Raw genomic sequence first — 22,015 nt, 5'->3', positions numbered from 1 at the left:
TAATTACCCTTGAGGTATACTTACAGTGAGGGGGTGTGATGAAGCCTTTGTGGATACTGGAAACGATCTACATCTTGATTTTGATGGCAGCCACGTGGACTGGCATTGGCATTCTTTGAAAAATACATCAGCCTGTATAGACTTAAGATGTGTGTATTTTGCTCTGTGTAAGTTTTATCTCATGCATCAACCTGTTTTGGAGCCCACAGCTTCCTTCTTTTTGCTAGGAATAGAAGAAAGAGAACCCTGGACTGCAAAAACAGGTTGACGTGGTTATAGGCTGAGCATGGCCAGGCTTGTGACCTGAAGATACAGTGGAGTCTAATGGAACCAGGTTAGGGTGGATCAGGAGCCAGAAAACAAGCAGCAGAGCAGGGAGAAAAGCCAGCTAGGTAGCGGGAGAACAGGAAACAGATTCCAAGCTAAGGGAGAGCAATGGAGAACAGACCAAAGGGAGAAGGTTTGGAGGTTTACCCTGGACACAGGAAGAGGGTGATATTTACATAGTACCTGAAGGCAGGAGGGAAAGTGTCAAGAATGCTAGGTCAAGTTAAACACAAGATCTTCTTGGGTAGAAATGGGCTATAATTTCCCCTGTTTTACTTCTACTCTGTGGACTTTCTGAAGGTTGAAGGAAAGCGCTCCCACATTACTCCTTCAGGGTGTATCACTGGACAGATATATTATGAGCATTTTTCATGTGTCAGGTTCAGTAATCATCACCATGTCAGCAAGAGTTTAGCGCCTCCCTCAAAACTTTCTCAGGTTCACAACACAAGTTACCCCAGACTGTCACTCAGGATAGAAGATGGATGGTAAGGTATTAAGGAGGCATGTGCAAGCAACCTGAGCTGTTGCTGGAAATGTAACTGTGAAGTGTGTCTCAAACAACGCAAGGTTTACTTAGCTATCAAGTTCAAGTATTATATCTTAGTCAGTATTGAGTCTGTTCATTAAAATACTGACCGTGATGAAAAGAACTAATTCCCATTCCTTATCTCTGGGTGGATATATATGTGAAATAGCATGGACAAGTCCAGCTTTACAACTGCTACCCAGTATCATTATTAGTGACATCATTTGTTCTTGAAAGTGTCCTGCTTTGCATGGTAAAATGTATGGTCATCCTCCCTCTACCCCATGCGTCACCCTACCTACGATCTTCACATATGCATGTACATCACTTCAATGATTATCATATGATATTGAAGAGTTCCTCTTTTCTGTCTCCCCATCAGTGGCAATTTCATCTTTGTAACCTACCGTGTGTTTAGTGAGTATTGACTAAGTGAATATGTGAATCATTGATTAAAAAAATTGATATTTTCTATAGTTTGATGAAGTGTAAAGTGAGTATGGACAACTGATAAAGGAGAAGGATTGCCTTGACATGTCATGAAGCTGGCTGGGGATAGCAGCAGTCCAAAGATGCAGAAAACAGATGACTGCCATGAACATCCAGAAGAAGCATTCATTATCTAAATACATTCTAATTCAGGAAATTAAATATCTCTTGGATACTTCAAGTTATGCTCAGTAAAATTAGTGATAAATCTGTAGCCATTCATCTATCTCTTTTCAAAAATAGATAATTATATCATCACGTTCAGGTAAAATAGCTTGTTAAGTAGAGTTTATTTGGAATGGAAGTGTAGAAGAAGGGGAAAATCATCCATCACTTAAAGCTATATTAAGAAAGTTAAGCCCTCACTGCAAGCATTTGCTTCATCAGCATGACTGCATACTTTAACATTTTTAGCTTCAAAGACTCTTCTTTTAATTGAAACCCAATATGTGTTTATTGCTGACACATGTTAAAAAATCTTGCCTATGCAGTACATAGATCTCTCTCCAAAGCCAATAGTCCTACACTGTTTGTTTCCTAATTAGCACAGACAGTATATGAAAAATGCAAGAGACATCTGCTAGGTGGAGAGCTGCCTATCAGTTCTAATTGATTTTTTTATTGTCCTGGATAGTCCAGAGGTACTGATGGTTTTGACTTGTCTTGGAGATTCCTTTAATGAGCACATTTTCCTGGAGCATTTAACATAACAATAATTTAGAGGTATTTTTAGTAAGTTCTAGATTCACCTCACATAGTGCACTGTGGCAGGATTGAATAGCAGCGATCATACACTTGTCTGTAATGATGCAGAGTTTGAAATTAAGTCAAGCAATGTCATGTGTCTTGACATCAAAAGTGCATAAACTACTTGATACAGACAACTAGTTGCAAAATGTGCAATTGACTATGAAGCCTTTTAAAAAACCATTAACTACTCTGCAGCAGAGCTTGAGGAGTAGACTTCAGATCACCTACAGAATTTTGATAAAAGTAAGATGCAGTTGTTCCTGTGTTTTAGCCACAGCAGTTAGTGGCCTATGCACTGTATTTGTAGCTCCGTGCAGTACCCTCCCTATCTCTCCCCTGCCACACACACACTTTGTATACACCAGCTTTACACCTGTAATGAACTTTGTGCCCCTGTGCGAGCATCACCTACTAACTATTCGTTTATTTTCTGTTTGACCCAGTAAGACGTCTAGAATCAGAAATCAGGGCGTTCCCATATTCACCTTTGTATTTCTAATGCTGGTGTATTATCTGGCATACCAAAGGAGCTCAGTAAATAATTTATGAATGAATAAAATCTTGAGCAAGCTATCATAAGCTTGCGTCCTCATCTATAAAATGGAGATAATAGTATCTAACCCATATTGCTTTTGTGAAACAGATACCTCACACAAAATACTTAGCTCCATATCTAAAATATATTAAGTACATCAGAGAATTAAGAGTTGTATTTTTTAAACTGGATTTCTGTGATTTTCGTTCTGGCACTTATTGTATGTGAGTATCCCTGGATTTAGCCAAAAATACCTACAGCCTCAGAAAGGGTTAAGATTGTTAGAGCAGGAATGCAAAGAGGAAGGACTTCATTTCCTACATGTGACCAATGACAATTAGAGGGGGATGCTGTTATACATTGAGAGTGAATTCTATTCCAATTACAGCACTATTCGATTTACAGACATCCTATCAACTAGTCATCACAACAGACTCTGAGTTTGGAATTATCGTCTACATTTAACAAAGGAGGATACTAGGTGAGAGATGAACTCAAGTGTAGAGATGAACTCAAGTGTTGATGAGAGATTGATACTTGAAAGCCAGTTCTCTCAGAGTCATACTCCTTAGGGATCCAGCAGACTGAGAAGAATTGGCAGTGTTCCAGGCAAGGGAAAGACCTGAGAGAGGCTACTGTGAATCCCAGGAAATGGCTTTTCTATTTTATGTTCTCTATAATCTTTAAATCAAAGCTAAAGAGGATTAGGCGGGACTTTGTTAAATTTAATCTAATTCCCTGACCTCATTCATGTCAATGATGAACTATTCAGTGGAATTTTTTCTCTGTCTTTTCTTCAAATTTGTCCTCTTTCCTCACCAAGAAAACTCTCAGATTTCTTAATCCAAAACCCAACAATAATCAAAATTATAGCTGTCATTTGCTTAGTACTTTTATCTGTTAGCAGCCATTTTTGTGAATGCCAGTCCTGTAAGGTATTGATAATTATTGTTTTTATTGTATATACAAGTAAACTGAAGCCCAGAGACAGTAAGTGGTTTACCCAAGGTCTGTGTTTAGTAGGGGGCAGCCTCTTCTCTCTGACTCTGAAATCTCTTTCCATTACATCATGCTTCACCTATGTTGAAATCTTACAACGTAGCAGAGTCAAAAACATCAAGCCGAACCAATCCAGGAGCAAACAAAAGGGAGGCTGGAACGTCTTGTGCCAAAATGTAAGGATGCACTCACCAGTAGATGGAGGTGTCTCAGAAAGGACATGAGAGTTTGAGAAGCTCCTGCTCACCCCTCATTTCACGTCATACCACCACTACTCTTCATCATTACTGCAATGTATAATGCATTGCTTCTCATCTCTAGAACATACATGTTGTTCCATATTTATTTGTTTTTACATTCACTCTCTCTCCTATTTATTTGTTTTTAACACGTTTTCATCCTCTGTGATGGAATTCATTATCTGGTTCTAACACCCATCTGCCTCGTGGGTGCCTATTCAAACTATAAGCCATCACTTAAAACCTCCCTCCTCTTTTTTTTTTTTTTTTTTTTTTTTGCGGTATGCGGGCCTCTCACTGTTGTGGCCTCTCCCGTTGCGGAGCACAGGCTCCGGACGCACAGGCCCAGCGGCCATGGCTCACGGGCTTAGTTGCTCCGCGGCATGTGGGATCCTCCCAGACCAGGGCACGAACCCGTGTCTCCTACATCGGCAGGCGGATTCTCAACCACTGCGCCACCAGGGAAGCCCCCTCCCTCCTCTTAAGTATCCTCCTCAGCTACTCCATGAGGACTGAAGGGCTTCTCTTCAGTATTCACATTGCACATTCCAAGCACTTCCATCCCAGATAAAATTGAACTTTGCATTATCATCCTCATCTTGGACTCAGAGTTACTCAAGAGCTATGATGGTTAGTTGTATGTGTCAACTTGGCTAGGCCGTGGCACTCAGATATTTGTTCAAACGTTATTCTAGATGTTTCTGTGAAATAATTTTTAGATGAGATTAACACTAAATCACCAGACTTTGAGTAAAGCAGATTATCGTCCATAATGTGGGTGGGCCTCATATAATCAGTTGAAGGCCTTAATAGAAAAAAACTGATCTTACCTGATGCAGAAGAAATTCTACCAGCAGTCAGCCTTAGGACTGGAGCTGCAGCTTCAAATCTTCCCTAGGTCTCCAGCATGCTGGTCTATCCTGCACATTTTGGACTTGATAGTCACCACATTGTATGAGCCAGTTTCTTAAAATAAATCTCTCTAGATAGATAAATAAATAGAGAGCGAGAGATCTCCTTTTTGTTCTGTTTTTCTGAAGGAACCCTGACTGTTAAAGAAAAACTCTTATGATCTTTGTATTCCTAGATACTAGATAAAGCCTGGCACATAGCAGGTTCTCAAGAAATAATCAAAAATGAAATAAGAGATTTTCATAAGAAAGTAAAAAAAAAAAAAAAAGGTGATGGGTACTGGGTGATGTGGAAAAATCACATATATATAATAACGAGGGCAAGTGATTAGATTTTTCAGGGTATTTGGAAATAGTTTTAATATGAAACTTTTTTTTTTTTTTTTTTTTTTTTTTTTTTTTTTGCGGTACGTGGGCCTCTCACTATTGTGGCCTCTCCCGTTGCGGAGCACAGGCTCCGGACGCGCAGGCTCAGCGGCCATGGCTCACCGGCCCAGCCGCTCCACAGCATGTGGGATCTTCCCGGACCGGGGCATGAACCCGTGTCCCCTGCATCGGCAGGCAGACTCTCAACCACTGCGCCACCAGGGAAGCCCTAATATGAAACATTTTAAAAATTCTTTTCCACAGTGTGTTGACATATACCCTATGCAGACAAATAAAAGGTATTTTTCTGTCCATATGTGGAAAAGATAGATGAAGTCTCTAAATGACCACTCAAGGTACCTTGAAAAAGAAGAAAGAATGAAAGAAATCCTTACGGGCTTAGACCTGTGGAATAATTCAGTGGTAACCTGTGTGGAAAGCCAGGTTCCAATAGTTAGTTTGGAATCTCGGCCTGGCTAAACACCTGGAAAGAATTGTGAAGTTTTCTAGTGATCCTGCCTGTGTACATTGTGCTATATTTGCAGAAAGTATATGAATCATTATTCCTGAAGAGAGAGAGTGAGAGAATGTACTTCTATTTACAGGATTCTAACTAATATACTGATAGGTACTAATCTGGGGCAAAAATTAAAATTTTTAAAATAAGACTTATTTCACTTAATATGAATAGAATTTATTAATATCTGATATTTATTATGACTCGTGATTGAACTCAATCTTGTCGACAGTGTATTCCCCAAGTTACCAAGTAACTGAAGATTTTGAGCTCTTTATTTCTACCTCTGGTGAAAATCATTGTCTGTTTCAGATTTTTCACATACTTGACAGAGAAATTCTTCTGTTTATTCCTGAAGTCTTGCTGGTCCATAAACAACCACACTTGCTCAGCAAAGCAATCCATAATATTCACTTGGCTACTTTGGAAAACAAAAGACTGTCTCCTTTGTTTTTGATCATGCTCCTTGTTAATGAACCAAATACAATTTTAGGAGATAAGGAATTGTGCTGTTACATCAGCATTCTTTTAAAGCCACATCTATACAGAACTAGGATTCTCCCTGAAAGAAATGTGCCATGTAAAGAAACTTAGGTTTTCTAGTTGCCTTTCTTTTAAAAGCTATCTTTTATTCTTTGAAAGAAAGCAAAAAAAAGAAAGAAAGAAAGAAAAGTCTCTCTCCCTCTAGCTCTCTTTCTTACACACACACACACACACACACACACACACACACACACACACACACACACACACACACACACACCCCTTACCTCATTACACAAGGCTTTTTTGTTTCTCATAAGTTTTCCTGATTTTATTTACATGAGAATATACATTGAGTTCAATTCCAATAAGGTTGAAAGAAGGTGTGCGTAGAACATAAGATGGCAAATTTTGCAGTAATCTTTTCATTAACAGAATCCAATCCCCACACGTGTTGTCTTAGAAATAAAGCTGGTGTGACAGCGAAAGAAAAAACAACTCATTTCTTTTCAGCCTAATCGACTTAGGGAAAGCAATAATCCTTTGCTAATTTCTTCCATCAGAGCAAGCATATGTTGTAAAGAATCACATTTAGAACAGAAGTAAGCTACATTAAGTGCCAGGAAATAATGCAGAGAATGGTTTGCTTTCTGAGTATGTCAGATTTTCAAGGTTCAAAGAGAAGGTCTTTTTACGAGAGATATGTGAACTCTTTCTAAACAAAGGCCGTTAATTCTTGAGGGATTCCAGCCTTGATCTTTTCAATTATTTCAGTGTGATACTGACATCTTCTCTCATGGACTGTGATGTTTCAAAGTTACAATCTAAGTCTAGGCAATTTGGGTTGCAGAAAAAAAAAATTGTGTAAAAGTTTGTTTGTTTAAATCAATAGAAGTATCTCACATTGCTTCCCCTGGCTTCTCCTGCAAAGCAGACCATCCAAAAACATAGTGCCTTTGTCTTAGTCTGTTCAGGCTGCTCTCTCAAAACGTACCTTAGATTGCGTGGCTTAAACAAGAAACATTACCTTTTCATAGGTCTGGAAGCTGGGAAGTCCAAGATCAAGGTGCCAGCAGATTTGGTGTTTGATGAGAGTCTACTTCCTTGTTTGTAGATGCCATCTTCTTTCTTCATCCTCACATAGTGGAAGAAGCAAGGAACTCTCTAGGGTCTCTTTTATAAGGGCACTGATCCCATTCATGAGGGCTCCACCCTCATGACCTAATCACTTCCCAGGGCCCCCATCTCCAGATATTCTCACATTAGAGATTCGGTTTCAACATATGAATTTCAGGGGAACACAGACACAGTCTTTAGTGATCTTAAAACAAGAAACATTTACAGAGATCAAAGGCCAGCCAATTTTGGCTCATGGGCCAAATCTGACCAGTAGCCAGTTTTAGTACCAGTCAAGAGATAGGAATGGCTTTCCCATTTTTAAAGGTTTATAAACAAACAAAGAAGAATATGAGACAGAGAAGACATGCGGCTCACAAAGCCTAAATTCTTCATTATCTGGCCCTTTCCAGAAAAACTGTGCCCACCTCTGACTTGGAGCATGCTTTTTTTTGGTCAGAAACTTGCACTGGTGTCAGCAGTGTGGTAATTTTGGTCTTTGCTAGGCTCCGTCACACATCTCTGGTCAGCTGTCTGGTAGTTATGTTTCTCTGCTTCTGGGGGTTAGTGGCTGTGGACTGGGATGTTGGGAGTAACTTGGCCACATGTCTCTTATCCAGAATGTAACCTGGACTTGTTCACATGGTGGCTGGCAGAGCTCCAAGGAGTATAGAAGTATAGTAGGCCTCTTGAGGCCTGCACTTGGAGCTGCCATAGTGTCACTTTCTTCACATTGTACAGGTCAAAGTGTTACTGAACCAAACTTGGGTCCCCTTGCCCTGGGGTGGGCAGGGGAGTAAAGCGAATCTACTGACACTGGGTGGTGGTAAAGGAAAGTGCAGCATTTACTGCAGGACGCCAAGCAAGGAGTTCAGGCAGCTAGTGCTTTAAGAGACCCAAACTCACGGAAGGCTTTCAGGGAAAGTTTTTTAAAAACAGGGTAAGGGATGGGGGTTTAGAATGTGTGATCAGCTAGTGCACATTCTTCTGATTGGTTTGGTGGGGAGGTCATCAGGTGTCTGCATCATTGACCTTCTGGTTCCAACCCATCTGGGGTCTCTGTGCTTGTGGGCAGAATACAGTTCACTTCTTCCACCTGGTGGGGGTTTCAGTATCTGCAAAACAGCTCAAAGGACATGGCTCAGAATATTATCTATAGCCCTTGAGGAAGAACTAGAGGTTTAATGGCTAAACTATTATTATTTTGTCTTGCTTGACTGTTTTCCTCACTTTCTGCATTTTCTCACTTCTCTGATTAAATTTACTCTTTGGAACTGGGGGAAGGCCTAGGAGGCTAAAGTTTTTCTACAGAGAAGAGGCAGGCAGAGGATATGGGGGTTCTGTTCTGGGAGGGCCCCATAGGGCGCTGCTTGGTTTCAAAAGTAAGTCACCAGACCAGAGAGAAGGGGGATGTGTAGCTGTTTTTGCAGACAACTACAAACAGAAAGCAAGGGCTTCAAGAGCGGCAGACCTTCACCTGAACTGTAGTGAGAAAGAAGAGAGCTCTCGGCTACCTACACTGCGGCCTCCACCCCAAGGCTCTCTTGCTTTCAGATTCACTCGTCATGCTGTCTCTATCTCTGCACCTCTTGGTCTTTATGTCTGCTGTGATCTTCATACCTGCTTCATTGCTTCCTGCAGTCCACTTTCTCTGCTTCTCTTTACATAGTTAGTAAAAATGCCTATCCTAGCCTGGACACTGTGCGCTCATATAGTGCCTCTGGGGGGATTAGGAAGAGGTGTCCTTTTTTTCTGTTAAACACACTTGGCAAGTGAAATACAGGCTGGATTTCAGGTAAGGTCGATGTACAAGGTAAAATCTGCAAACATTTTCAGGAACCCAGGTCCCAGCCTGTTTCCATATCTCTGTGTCTGCTCACTTTGAGAATCACCTGGGACTGACTCGGGAGAGAATCTGATTGTGTCTTGTTTCAAGTAGCTATTCCTAGTCCAATTATTTGAGCCCATGGGGTGGCAAGTAGCATCCTGTGTCCCATGCGTGGAAGAGGGTATCAGCACAAGCTCTGAGAAACAGGACCAGTCAGCTTTTTACAAGAGAGGAAAAGATTTTTAAAAAATGGCTTGGACTCCTGAGAATATTTTGCGCTGGAAATTGGAAGAAGGCTAAGTTTTATATTTACTGAGAGATTGTAAATGACACAATAACACATTCTTGTCTCTGCTGTATACTTTGTATGTTATTATATCAAAATAACATATGCCATACTTAGTCTAGAATAAGCCTGATTAAAGAAAAAGGTATTGCTTCCATAACTTCCTCATCAGTGCACCAGAATATTGATGTAAATTTTAAAATAGAGTCCTCTCAATCCATGTATCATTACATCAATATCTCGAGGAATTTAACACCTGGGAAATGTAATAAAATAACACAAAGATGAGGTAAATGATACTAGATACATGACTTTGCAATGAAAACTGTGTAAAATTTACTAGACAGTTTACTCAAGCGTAATGGCACATAATTAAAATGTTCTATAAGATCTGCTATGAATTTTCATCTAATGAAAACATTTAATTAGTCCTGAGTAAGAAAACGGACTAGTTAACTAATACTGTAAAGTTTCTTTATTTATTCAAATTCTGCTAGTACTTTTCTGAATGATCCATTTATCCATTTATCTCTATTTATCTTCTTCCTACTGGTGCTGAGAAATTAGTATGTGCTCTTATGCTGTCCTGTTCCTATGGTCACACACTACTATCTTCAGCTTCTAAATGCATTATTAAACCACAGTATGTAACTTTAAACTACAAGTATTTATTTATTTGTTTCTGCAAGACACCGTGAATGACCTCTCATTCTATTTGCTCAGCACTTTCTGACTTGTTGGGTGAGGGGGAAGGGAGAATCTGCATTTGATCACCTCTTTAGCCAAAAAGATCAATAACTACTCCACACCAATTTCTATATCACCCCTATATCTTTGGTACCAAAAACTCAGAGATCTTACTCTCATAGCATTCCATGTCCGTGTTGCAAAAGCTGGGCCCATTTTCATTTTTCGGTGTCCTTTATAAGTTTTTTGAATTACTTAAAGGGTACAATGAAGGGTGAAGTTTTTGGCAAACTTTGGATCCCAGTTCCATGACTTGTATAGCTAGGTAAAGACACTCATGTGCTCTAAATCTCCATTAGCACATCTCATAAGGTTTATATTAATCACCCTGTGTCTGGAACAATTTTAAATTACTGGAAAGTATTTCATTTCATATTTTTAAGTCTATGTGAGGGAAACTCTTATGCTTTTGCCCCTTAACAGTTTCACAGAGGTTAACCAGAGACTCTGCTGCTAACAGATTTAATGTATGAGCATTTTGATTCTTTCCAGGGGATTAACCTCTCCTTAAATACTGCATCTTTATGAATCAGCCACATATAAAAGAAACCCAACACATATGACTCAACCATTTATTTTTTTCCCAGATTACAAAGCATCCAAAGGTAGGAGATCCAGGATTAGTGCCTTGGCTTCCACAATACTCCTTTTGCCCTTCTGTTCTGCCATCCTTGGCCCTTGGTCACAGAATGGCTGTGGAGCTTCTGGATATTGTGTCTGCATTGTAGCCTGGAAGAAGGGATGTCAACTGAACTTGTCACTGTATGTCTGCACAAAATAGCCTTCTTGCCTGTCCAGACCAATCACCTTCTGCTCAAGTCACATGGCAATGCCTATAAAATTTTTATTTGTTGTCTTTTTTTTTAAGGTGAGCATGTACCCTTACCAAATAGCATCGGAATTCTGTTGGCAAGAGGGAAATGTAAAGTAGTTATTAGTAGATAACTAGCAGTTTTTGACATATATGCCTACAGACACTTCAGAGGCAGGTTCTCCAGAAATGCATATCCCCCCGATCTTCTGATGAAGTTGTAATTGTGATATTCTCCAAGTAGAATAATTCAGACTATGGTAAACGTAGTGATGAGTCAAGTTCTGCCCATGGCTTGAGTCATGAGGGAAAGATGGTGGTCATATTCTCTAGGTAAGGGATAGAGGTAAAAACAATAGGAAGATTCCCACACTGTAAGTATAAAACTAGGAAGTATGGCAAGGCTATAAGACTAAGAACGAAGACATACCTACAAAGAAAACCATTTGAGATGGTCTTACATTTTGGAGCATGTTTCCCCTCTTGAATTGTGATGAGGATCAGAGTAGTTTTACTATTTAAAGTATCATTAAAATATTAAGTACTTTTGAAGTCTGGTATGATGATGGGGGGAATAAAGTCATGAGACAGTAAAAAGAACTCTGGTCCATTACAAGATTTCTCCCCGGCCTGACTCTTGGGATGAATTAGCAGTTGTCTCTCAAAGGAACTGCTCATAGTAATTCTAAGAAGTGCCTGATAGTGAAGCATGAGGTAATTCACATTCTCAGAGGAAGAAGTGATTATGAGGAACTTGGCAGGGGTGGGCTGCAGCTAGGTTGGCAGTTTGAGAGTTGAGACAAGCTCCATCTTTCCCAAGATATGCTAGAAGGAAAAGATGTTTCTTGAGAAGATGGAAGCTGATGTTGGGATATAAGAGTATAAGGAGAAAGGTCTTAGAAAGAGTCAAGAGCTGGATATCAGATCCTATACTGTCATCCATAGGGATGTGACCTCATTTTTCCTGGTCACAGTTTCCACTTCTGCTAAATCAAGGCATTAACCCAGATCAACCCCAGACTCCTTATCTGAATTTTTTTTTTCCGGGATTCTAAAGTTTAATGTTGATCTGATCACCTTGGAGAGGATCCAGGATACTTGCAAGGTATGCACTGAGCTGCAGACCACTTGTTCCAGTTTGCTCCCAGCATGGTTTTATATTGGTTTACCTGGCAGAAGGAGATAGCACTGCATTTTTGTGCATATGTGCTGTGAGTGATGGTACCAAAAATGTCGTTATCAAGTACTTGCCCTTCTATTTCCTGATGGAGATACCATTTCATTCATTCCACAACTATTTGTCAGGAGATATTCTAGTCAGAACTGTGTAGACACAGTCTACCAGAGAAAGCTGGCTGAGAAATCATTAGCTATAGTATAAGTTATAGAAAAATTGCTACTAAAGTTTTATTAACGTGCAGATGAAGGGCAATTATGTTTATCTGGGGAATTAAGACTTCATTAGGAAGGTGGCCTTTGAACTGAATTTCAAAATATGTGTAGAGGTTTAATGGGTGCAGAAGGTGGATGCTGCATTCCAGACTGAGAGAAGAATGTTAGAAAAACATGGAGTTATGAATTAAAAGATTAAAACAGAACAGTGCAGTGCCAGATCCATAGTATTAACTTGGAAAAGACTTAGAGGTAACTGGTTTTGGTTTTTCTCTTCCCCCCTTCCTCCCTACTTCCCTTTTCCCCTTCCTTTCTTCTTCCCTTCCTTTGTTTTTCTTTTTAAGTGATAGGTAAGCTGACTCAGGGAAGGAGAAGGGATTTATCAAAGGTCACATTGCTCATTACCAGCGGCTAGAAATTGTGCTGATTCTTCTGATTTCCAGCTGCCACTAAAAAATGAGATCAAGTCAGAGCATGAAGCACCTTGAATTCTACAGCAAACAATTAGACTTGGTACTATAAGCAATCAGAAGCCAAAGGAATAGCACAGCCTGGCTTGGGGTTTAAGAAGATAATTCTGGAACTAGTGTGAAGAATATGATTAGAGTTGAAAAGATTAGTAAGGAAATGATGGTAATTTTCTAGGAAGGATCTAAGGAATATCGTTGAGAAGGGAATGGGTGTCGTTGTACACCAATACGATGAAGACAGTTGCCTAAGTGCTAACATGGCCCGTGTATGGAATCTGAAAAACTTTACTATAGTAATCCATTCTTAGAGGTCTAGTTATCTATGCAACTCTACAGTGTTGTAGCGGTGACTATTTATAAGATCCTAAGAGTGTAGAAAGTTGTAGATGTTTCCTCTACAGTTTCCGTTTATGGGAGAGAATGTTAGCATACTGAGAGGGTGGTCTGGTCAAATACCATTTCTTCTTGTTCTGTTGGTAGAACGCTAAGATGAACCTGAGACTGTTGTTTCTACTGAAACACATGATCAAATATCCATCCCCAGCCTATGTGCTAGATTGTTTAATATTCCCTACCCTCTCTCCCTGCTGTCAAATATATCAACCTTTCTGATTCTGTTATCATCCCTATCAACCCAAACCTTCTTTAGTTTCTCCTAAGCTTCATCTCAGAAACTAATATATGTACTAAGACAAAAAGAAGAACGATTGAATCATATATCTAAAGAGTACTAGTGACTGTGCTAATTACTCAGCTAAGTCCTACATCATTTTATCTCCCGTCTAGCATGTTACCACAAGTAATTTTCCCGAACATGTTTTCTATCCTTCAGTAACGAGCCCAGTACTTCTAAGCTTCTGTTTTCTAATTTGGATGAGTGAACTTGGCTGAGGGGATGCATTGTCAAAGCTGATTTATGTTGTTGTCCATCCAAACTGCTTAGCTCTGCAGCTGAAATTATCCTTACATGCCCATTGTTCAGAGTTCAGAAAAACACCGTCTGTTCTATTGTTCAGACATAGTCAGGATACAGATTTCCTGTGCTGTTGTGGTTCTTTTCCCTACGCATCAAGCTCTCCTACAATAATGGATGACTGTGCTGCAGAGGTTTTTGGAAGCCTCACAGAAAAGGTTAGGGAAGTTTTTACAAATGTGCAACGATGAGCTGGAGGAAGAATAAATACCTGCCAGCCATTTTTATTTTCATAGAATACATTCAGACACTAATAAGAGAAACCAGTTTATTTTTTCATTCTAGCATAAGCCATTAAAACTGTAGGTCTCCTTTCTCAGAGAAGACAAAAAGAGCAGCAAGTCAGAAATGTACATAATGTGTGTTCAGTGATTATCTGTGTGAAGCCATGAGTGATTTACCTAAAGGTAAAGAATAGGCTTTTCCTATATATACCTTTCCTGTATCAATCAGAACCCAGACAGGAAACAAAAACTGTACTCAAATTAGAATAATTTGAGAAACATTTACTTATAAATGAATTGCCAAAGGTGAAAAAAAAAAGAAGGAGAGTGCACTGATCTTTGGAAAATTTGCAGCTCTTACCACCCCAAGTCCTGAGTGAATGGAGTGGTTATTGGAATCTAGAGAGCTATGCAGAGGAGTCTGCCTTGAGAGACAGAGTGACTTTTGTCATAGGACACAGCTAGCCCTAGCTGTGTCTCATGGAAGGAACCAGAGGAATATATAACTCCCTACTCACCTCTCTTCCTCACTTATGGGGGCCTCGCCATTGGCTAACACAACCAGGAACCAGAGAACGGAGAATCCCAATGCTGCAGCTATAATGGTTACAAATCTACCTCTAAAACAAAAGCTGGATGGAGTATAGAGAGGGTCGGTATGAAGAGGCAAACGAAAGATGTGTAGTGAATTATCTGTTAATGTTTCCATTCTTTATTTTCTCCTTACGGTCATCTTCTCTAGCATTTCTGCTCCGGTTCCACATTCTTGATCCTCGGTCTCTGAGCACTCCTTGGTCTGGGGAAGCTGCTGTGAGATGCTGTCTGTAATGTATGCTACTGTTTAGAAGACATCATAGATTCTTTTTAAAATGGTATAGATCTTGCTGAGATATACCAAGTTTTCCCCTTACCGTCAGCTCTAATTTGAAAAGTGCGTCATTTAAAAGAGGCGGCAAGCACAGCAAAGGAAACCATAAACAAAACAAAAAGACAACCCTCAGAATGGGAGAAAATATTTGCAAATGAAGCAACTGACGAGGGATTTATCTCCAAAATATACAAACAGCTCATGTAGCTCAATATCAGAAAAACAAAATGGGCAGAAGACCTAAATAGACATTTCTCCAAAGAAGACATAGAGATGGCCAGCAAGCACATGAAAACAAGCTCAGCATCACTAATTATTAGAGAAATGCAAATCAAAATTATAGTGAGGTATCACCTCATTACCAGTCAGAATGGCCATCATCAAAAAAATCTACAAACAGTAAATGCTGGAGAGGGTGTAGGGAAAAAGGAACCCTCTACACTGTTGGTGGGAATGTAAATTGTTGCAGCCACCTCAGAAAACTAAAAATAGAACTACCATATGACCCAGCAATCCCACTCCTGAGCATATACCTGGAGAAAGCCATAATTCAAAAAGATACTTGCACCTAGTGTTCATTGGAGCACTATTTACAATAGCCAGGACATGGAAGCAACCTAAATGTCCATCCACAGAGGAATGGATAAAGAAGATGTGGTACACGTATACAATGGAATATTACTCACCCATAAAAAGGAACAAAATAGTGCCATTTGCAGAGACGTGGATAGACCTAGAGACTGTCATACAGAGTGAATATATTACCATATAATATCACTTACATGTGGAATCTAGAAAAATGGAACAGGTGAACTTATTTGCAAAGTAGAAATAGAGACACAGATGTAAGAGAACAAACTTAATGGATATCAAGGGGGGAAGGGAGGGTGGGATGAACTGGGAGATTGGGATTGACATATATACACTGCTATGTATAAAATAGATAACTAATGAGGACCTACTGTATAGCACAGGGAACTCTACTTAATACTCTGTGGTGACCTAAATGGGAAGGAAATCTAAAAAAGAGGGGATATATGTATATGTATAACTGATTCACTTTGCTGTACCACAGAAACTAATACAACATTGTAAAGCAACTATACTCCAATAAAAAATTAAAATAAAAAAACAGGCAGCAAGGGTCGGAACAGTGGCAACTAGGTTGTTTAGAGTTACAATAACAGCTGCTGGACTGGAATGATTTATCTTTAGTCTCAGCATTATTCAAAGACTTCATATTACACTGGAGTTAAACTCTCCACTGAATGGTTTTGGGTGAATTTAGCAACAATTCTGCAACTCATACCTTTAGGTATAAGGGCAGCCTTAGGAGTGCTCTATCCTAACCTCTGCTGAAAGAGAGGAAGGACTCTTCTTCTCCAAGTGAATTCAGCTTCTCCTAAGATCATCTTTTTACTACTATACTAGCCTCATAATGGGGGCTTAAAATACCATCTTTTTCTACAAATGATTGCTAGCACTGCATATACAGCTTGTCATACATTTGGAAGACCTTCCCTTGATTAATGACTTGATAGACTCCCTAGACCTATAGATGAGGATCTCATTTTCCTTGCTGGTTTTGGTTAACAGCTTAAGTCACTTTTGCTTTTAGCAATGCCTGTATTTCTGAAGCATGATCTTGTGTTTCCCCATTGTGTACGGAAAGGTGAGGCTAAAATTCAAGGTGAATATTTTGTTAGCCTTAATTTAAGCACTTCAAAAAACATCAAATATGAACATCCACCGGGAGATGCAGAATCTACTGTAAGAATAATCTTTCTCTTTCCATTTTATGATATGAGTCAAACTGAAGAAATTCATGGACTTTTCCCTTTTGCAGTTGGCTTGCAAAAGTTTCTTCATAAAATGCATTTCAGAAAAAAATTCACTGAAATCATTTTTTGAACTTTTTTCTTCCCACATTCGTTCAAACGAACAAGAAACAATCACAGCAATGAATTAATTACTCTAATAACATCTCTCATGATCACGTTATTTCAAGAACAAGGGTCTTTTTCCTTCTTATATTGAAGAATAGCCAATCAAATTACAGAGATAATTGTTCTAAAAGCTCCTTGCTCTCCCTTTTAATATTATTTTAAGTATCTAGGGAAAAAAACTAAGACACAATCAGAGGAGGAATTAATTACTCTATTAACTTGGCTTTTACTCAGTTTCATTTATTCACAGTTCTGGAAGGGGCCTTCTGAGGTCATCATTCCATGTATTCCACCTGTCAAGGATGCTTCTAAACCATACGGACAGATGGGTAGCCTCCTAAAGTTTTTGCTCCACCATTTAAGTTTCATTTTTTTTCTTTCTCTCTCTTTCATTATTCCTTGTTCTGTGCATTGTGGGCTATTACTACCCAGAAGAATAAAAATGCATATAGTTTTTCAATTTTCATTCTTCTCCAGGTTCTTCCAGTTTCTTAAAGATAATACATTATGTCAAAAGCATACTTCATTAAATCTAGAACATATTTTGGGGATAGTAGCATATCTTCAAAAGTCTGTTTCCATTTTGAAGATGTGAGCTGAAATACTGCAGGCTGTATACTGATAGCACTCAGGAAACACTCCAGGGAGTAGAAAAAGGATAAAGAGACATGTTGGGAATATCGTATCATTCCTACTGCTGGCCGTAAATTACATTTTGAACCGTGACATTTATTGTTGAGATTTTCTTTAGTTCCCTGCATGTTTATCACCTTTTAAACATTCCCTTTAAACATGTTAAGGAGAATAAAAATAAACTGTTGTTCAAAGTAAAAGTTATGGGTTTCTTTTTTAACCTATTGCAGTAATGGTCTTTGAAGAAAATTGTGGAATAAGCAAGAGAGTCTTCTTTTGGAGATATTTTGGGAAAAAACTCCTCTAAACCTTGTCCTGTAAAATGAATGACCATTGCAACTTCCCTGATATCCATTTTCTCATACTTTCTCCTATTCAATATTCAAGAGTCCAGAGTTTGAATTAAAAACTGAATAGATGTAAGTTGCAACTTGGGTCAACATCTAGGGCCATAATAATTCTGATTTTTGAGGAGTTTTGAGGCAGAGACCAAGTCATGAGTCTCTGTCCAGGGATGCTGTGTAGTCAGGAGCTTCTGTGGAACTAAATTCAAAGGTTTACGTATTTCACATGTCAATATAGATTCATGTTCAAAGATGTGTAATAATCTCAGGTGTTGCCCTCTACCTACTTTTGCCTTTGCTTGTGACTCTTCTGAAGGGTTAATTAGCAATACTACAGTATCTTCAGCACTGGCTTTTATTATATTCATTTCTCCATCTGAGAAATTGCAAAGGGAAACAGACTGGAGTTGTGTCTGTGTATTGGTTTAAGTTGATTTGTTAGCAAACCTGCTCCCAAGATAATGAAAAGAGCTACATCAGCGTTTGCTTTGAACACCCACCTCAAAACATAGTGGCTTAAAACAGCTATTTTCTTTAGCTCAGTTATGTGGGGTGTCCTTTTAAGGGGAGAGGACAAACAGATATACACATAGAGAAGAAGGCCATGTCAAGATGGATGGAGAGATTGCAGTGATGCAGCTCCATGCCAACTTTAAGTCGAAGATTTCTGGGAGACACCAGAAATTAGGGGGAAAGCATAGAATAGATTTTTCTTTGTAACTCCCAGAAGGAACCAATCCTACTGACACTGCGATTTCAGACTTCTAGTCTCCAGGAGTGTGAAAGAATAAATGTGTCTTGTTTCAAGCTACCAAATTGTGGCACTTTGTTATGGCAGTCCCAGGAAACTAATACACAGTAGTTTCAGGGTTCCAAAGAAGACACAAAGACAATAAGTCCCATGTTCAAGTGATTTTCAAGACTTTGCCTGAATCACATTTGCTAATGTCCCATAGGCAAAAGAAAGTCATGAGGTTAACCAGAGTCAAAGAATAAAAAATAATCTCTAGCTGTTGATGGGAGGAGCTATAAGTTGCATTGCAAAGAGGCATGGACACATATGAGGAAAGCATCTGGCTGGTTTTATCATTCCACCTCTGTACCCTTGAGATGTGGCCCCTACCCTATGATCTCTGGGTAGCACAATCTAGCATATGGCTCAAGTATGCCCCCAAGGTGCATGTTCTTTTAAAAATGCTATGAAGGATATTATTAGATTAACTGATAAAAAGGTTACTGGATGGACTGTCTATTTTTTTTCTTTTTTTATTGAAGTATGGTTGATTTACAATGTTCTATTACTTTCAGGTATACAACATAATGCTTTGATATTCTTACAGACTATACTCATAAAGTTTTAAAAAAGTATTGGCTATATTTTCTGTGCTGTACATTATATCCTTGTATCTTATTTATGTTATACCTCATAGTTTGTACCTCTTAATCCCCTTCCCCAATCTGTCCACTTCCCACAACCCTCTCCCCATTTGTAACCACCAGTTTGTTCTGTGTATCTTTGAGCCTGTTTCTGGTTTGTTATATTCATTCCTTTGCTTTATTTTTTAGATTCCACATATAAGTGAAAACATACAGTATTTGTCTTTCTCTGTCTGTCTTCACTAAGCGTAATACCCTCCAGGTCCATCCATGTTGTCAAACGTGGTGAAATTTCACTCTATTTGTTGACTGAGTAATATTCCATTTCATATATAAAAGTATCTATATATTTATCCATTCCTCTGTTTATGGACATTTAGGCTGCTTCCATATCTTGGCTATTGTAAATAGGGCTGCTGTAACATTGGGGTGCATGTATCTTTTCAAATTAGTGTTTCCATTTTCTTTGGCTGTATACCCAGGAGTGGAATTGCTAATTCCATAAATCATATAGTAGTTCTATTTTTACATTTCTGAGGAACCTCCGTGCTGTTCTCCATAGTGGCTGCACCAACTTACATGCTCAGCAACAGTGCACAAAGGTTCCCTTTCTCCACACCCTCAACAACATTTATCATTTGTTGTGTTTTTGGTGATGGCCATTCTGACAAGTGTGAGGTGGTAGCTCATTGTGGTTTTGATTTGTATTTCCCTGATGATTAGTGATGTTGACCATGTAGGCAGTTGTATTCACAGACCAGAAATATAGTCCTTTGGTACTGAACTGCAATTTAGGTTCCAAATGGACATTTTGACTGAACAATTACAACCGAATTCTCATAGTTACCCTATGAACATCTATAGATTAGACCAGGGAGTTTCATAAGGTCATATTTCCGTTTCTCTGTTTGATTTTTCAATCTTCTTCTTACATAACTATCAGTTTCATGGAAAGGCATAAATAACAGGTAACAGAGCATCTTTGTTACTGCCAATTTCTTTTGGCACATTGGGACATTACGAAAATATTCCCTACAGTTTCTTAAATATGCTTGTTCAGATGATGGATTCCTCACTAAGTTTAAGTTTCCAAGGACTTTGTTCTTTGGAAAATGCCATAAAGGATATTATTAAACCAACTGATAAAATTGTTCTATGGGTGATCGTTTAGAAAAAAGTACTATATCAGTATACATTGATGAATTTACCAACTCTGTTGGTGGTGTGCAAGAAAATATTTACATTCTTGGGAAATACTCATTGAAGTATTAGAGATAGAGGTGCCATGCTGTATACAGCTTATTTTCAGATGGCTCAGAAAAAAAAAAAGAGAGGTAAACATACACATATAGGGTATGTGGTAAAATATTAACAATAGGTAAATAAGAAGTAAAACACAGACAGATGTTCTTTTTACTATTTTTACTGTTTATTTTTGCAGCATTTTAAATTTTAAAATTATTTCAAAATGTCAAATTTAACATTAAAAATATTTTAGTTTTTCACAAAATCAAATGTCAACCAAGTCTCATCAACTCTAATTTCATCTTGTTTCCTCTCTAACGTTGTACAGTTGTCAGTTTGTTTTTGTTTTTTCCTGGGAAGGAGGTGACATTGATCAGGTCAGCTCCACTTTGGAAAAGCCAGATTTATGGCCTAAAAAATCTTATGATTTTTTAACTCATGCAGAGGGTCGAGGTAGGCAGGCAATCTGTCTTTCAGGCTGCACCAGATATCCCAGCTATTATGCTGATCTACTACGTGATGCCCACACTCTCTCAAAGGCAGGCTGATGAGGGAGAAAAGCAGGTAAGTGAAATGTCAAGGAGAGCAGCAGTAAAGGCTGCAAATTGTATCCTAGTCCGCTTTGTAAACAGGAAGATGGGTAGAAGGAAGAAGCATTATGTTCAATGGCCGTCACTGAACATGAAAATTACTTTTTTCTGTATTAGTAAATGGCATTAGGTATATTCATACCTCTCTTTTATTACAGCCAACACAGTCATGTGGTCACAAACCCAATGATAAAAAAGAAAAATAGTTCGTGTCTTAAATATCTTTTATTCAGTAACCAGTTTGTCAAGAAGGCTCAACCTGGTGGGGTTTAAAGGTGAAAGAACTTTATTTCTTCCATCACTGCTTTGTTGAATTTCACACTGCGATCCATTAATGATATCATGTGAATTCCACAGCTTTCCATTCACTGGCAGTTATTAAAATGCGGACCGTGTTAAAGCTGTAAAAACCAAACCCATTCACTGGCAGTTATTAAAATTTGGTCCATTTTAAAGCTTCAAAGTCAAACTCAATTTAAAATTCATTTCCTCATCTTGCTCTACATAATCCCCCATCCCCCTGCCCTAGTCGCTGCTGCCAGTGCAAGACTGAGCGGAGATGCTGACCACGGAACAGGAGAGGAAGGTGATTTCTAACTCTGAGACCCATACACCTCTTCTAGTCCAGCTCATTCGGACAGCTGCAGCTGGAAATTTCTCCTTAATTAACAAAACAAGATTTTAATGTTCTCGTATGGACCACTCCTGTTGCTTTTGCCAATGCTGGCTGGGCTTTGTTGTACTCCAAATGGCAGACCTGTAAATCCTGCCTGTCTCATGGGATGCATGTTTAAGTTATTACACTGTGAGGTTTCTTCATTTTACCTTTCCCTGATCCTGAGTTAGGATATCTAAATGGACCAGGGGACTCCAGCTGAGCTACCATTTGACTTATGGGAAGCTCACATACTCTTGCCACACTGCCCACTGCCCATGTGCCAGCTCACACTAATTCTCTTCCTGTATCTCCAGATAGACCCAAGCAAGTATCCAACCAAACACTGGAAAGCCAATCCCCTC

The sequence above is a fragment of the Kogia breviceps genome, chromosome 10 (assembly GCF_026419965.1).
Source record: "Kogia breviceps isolate mKogBre1 chromosome 10, mKogBre1 haplotype 1, whole genome shotgun sequence".
NCBI classification, from domain to species: domain Eukaryota; kingdom Metazoa; phylum Chordata; class Mammalia; order Artiodactyla; family Physeteridae; genus Kogia; species Kogia breviceps.
This window is presented reverse-complemented; position numbering follows the sequence as displayed.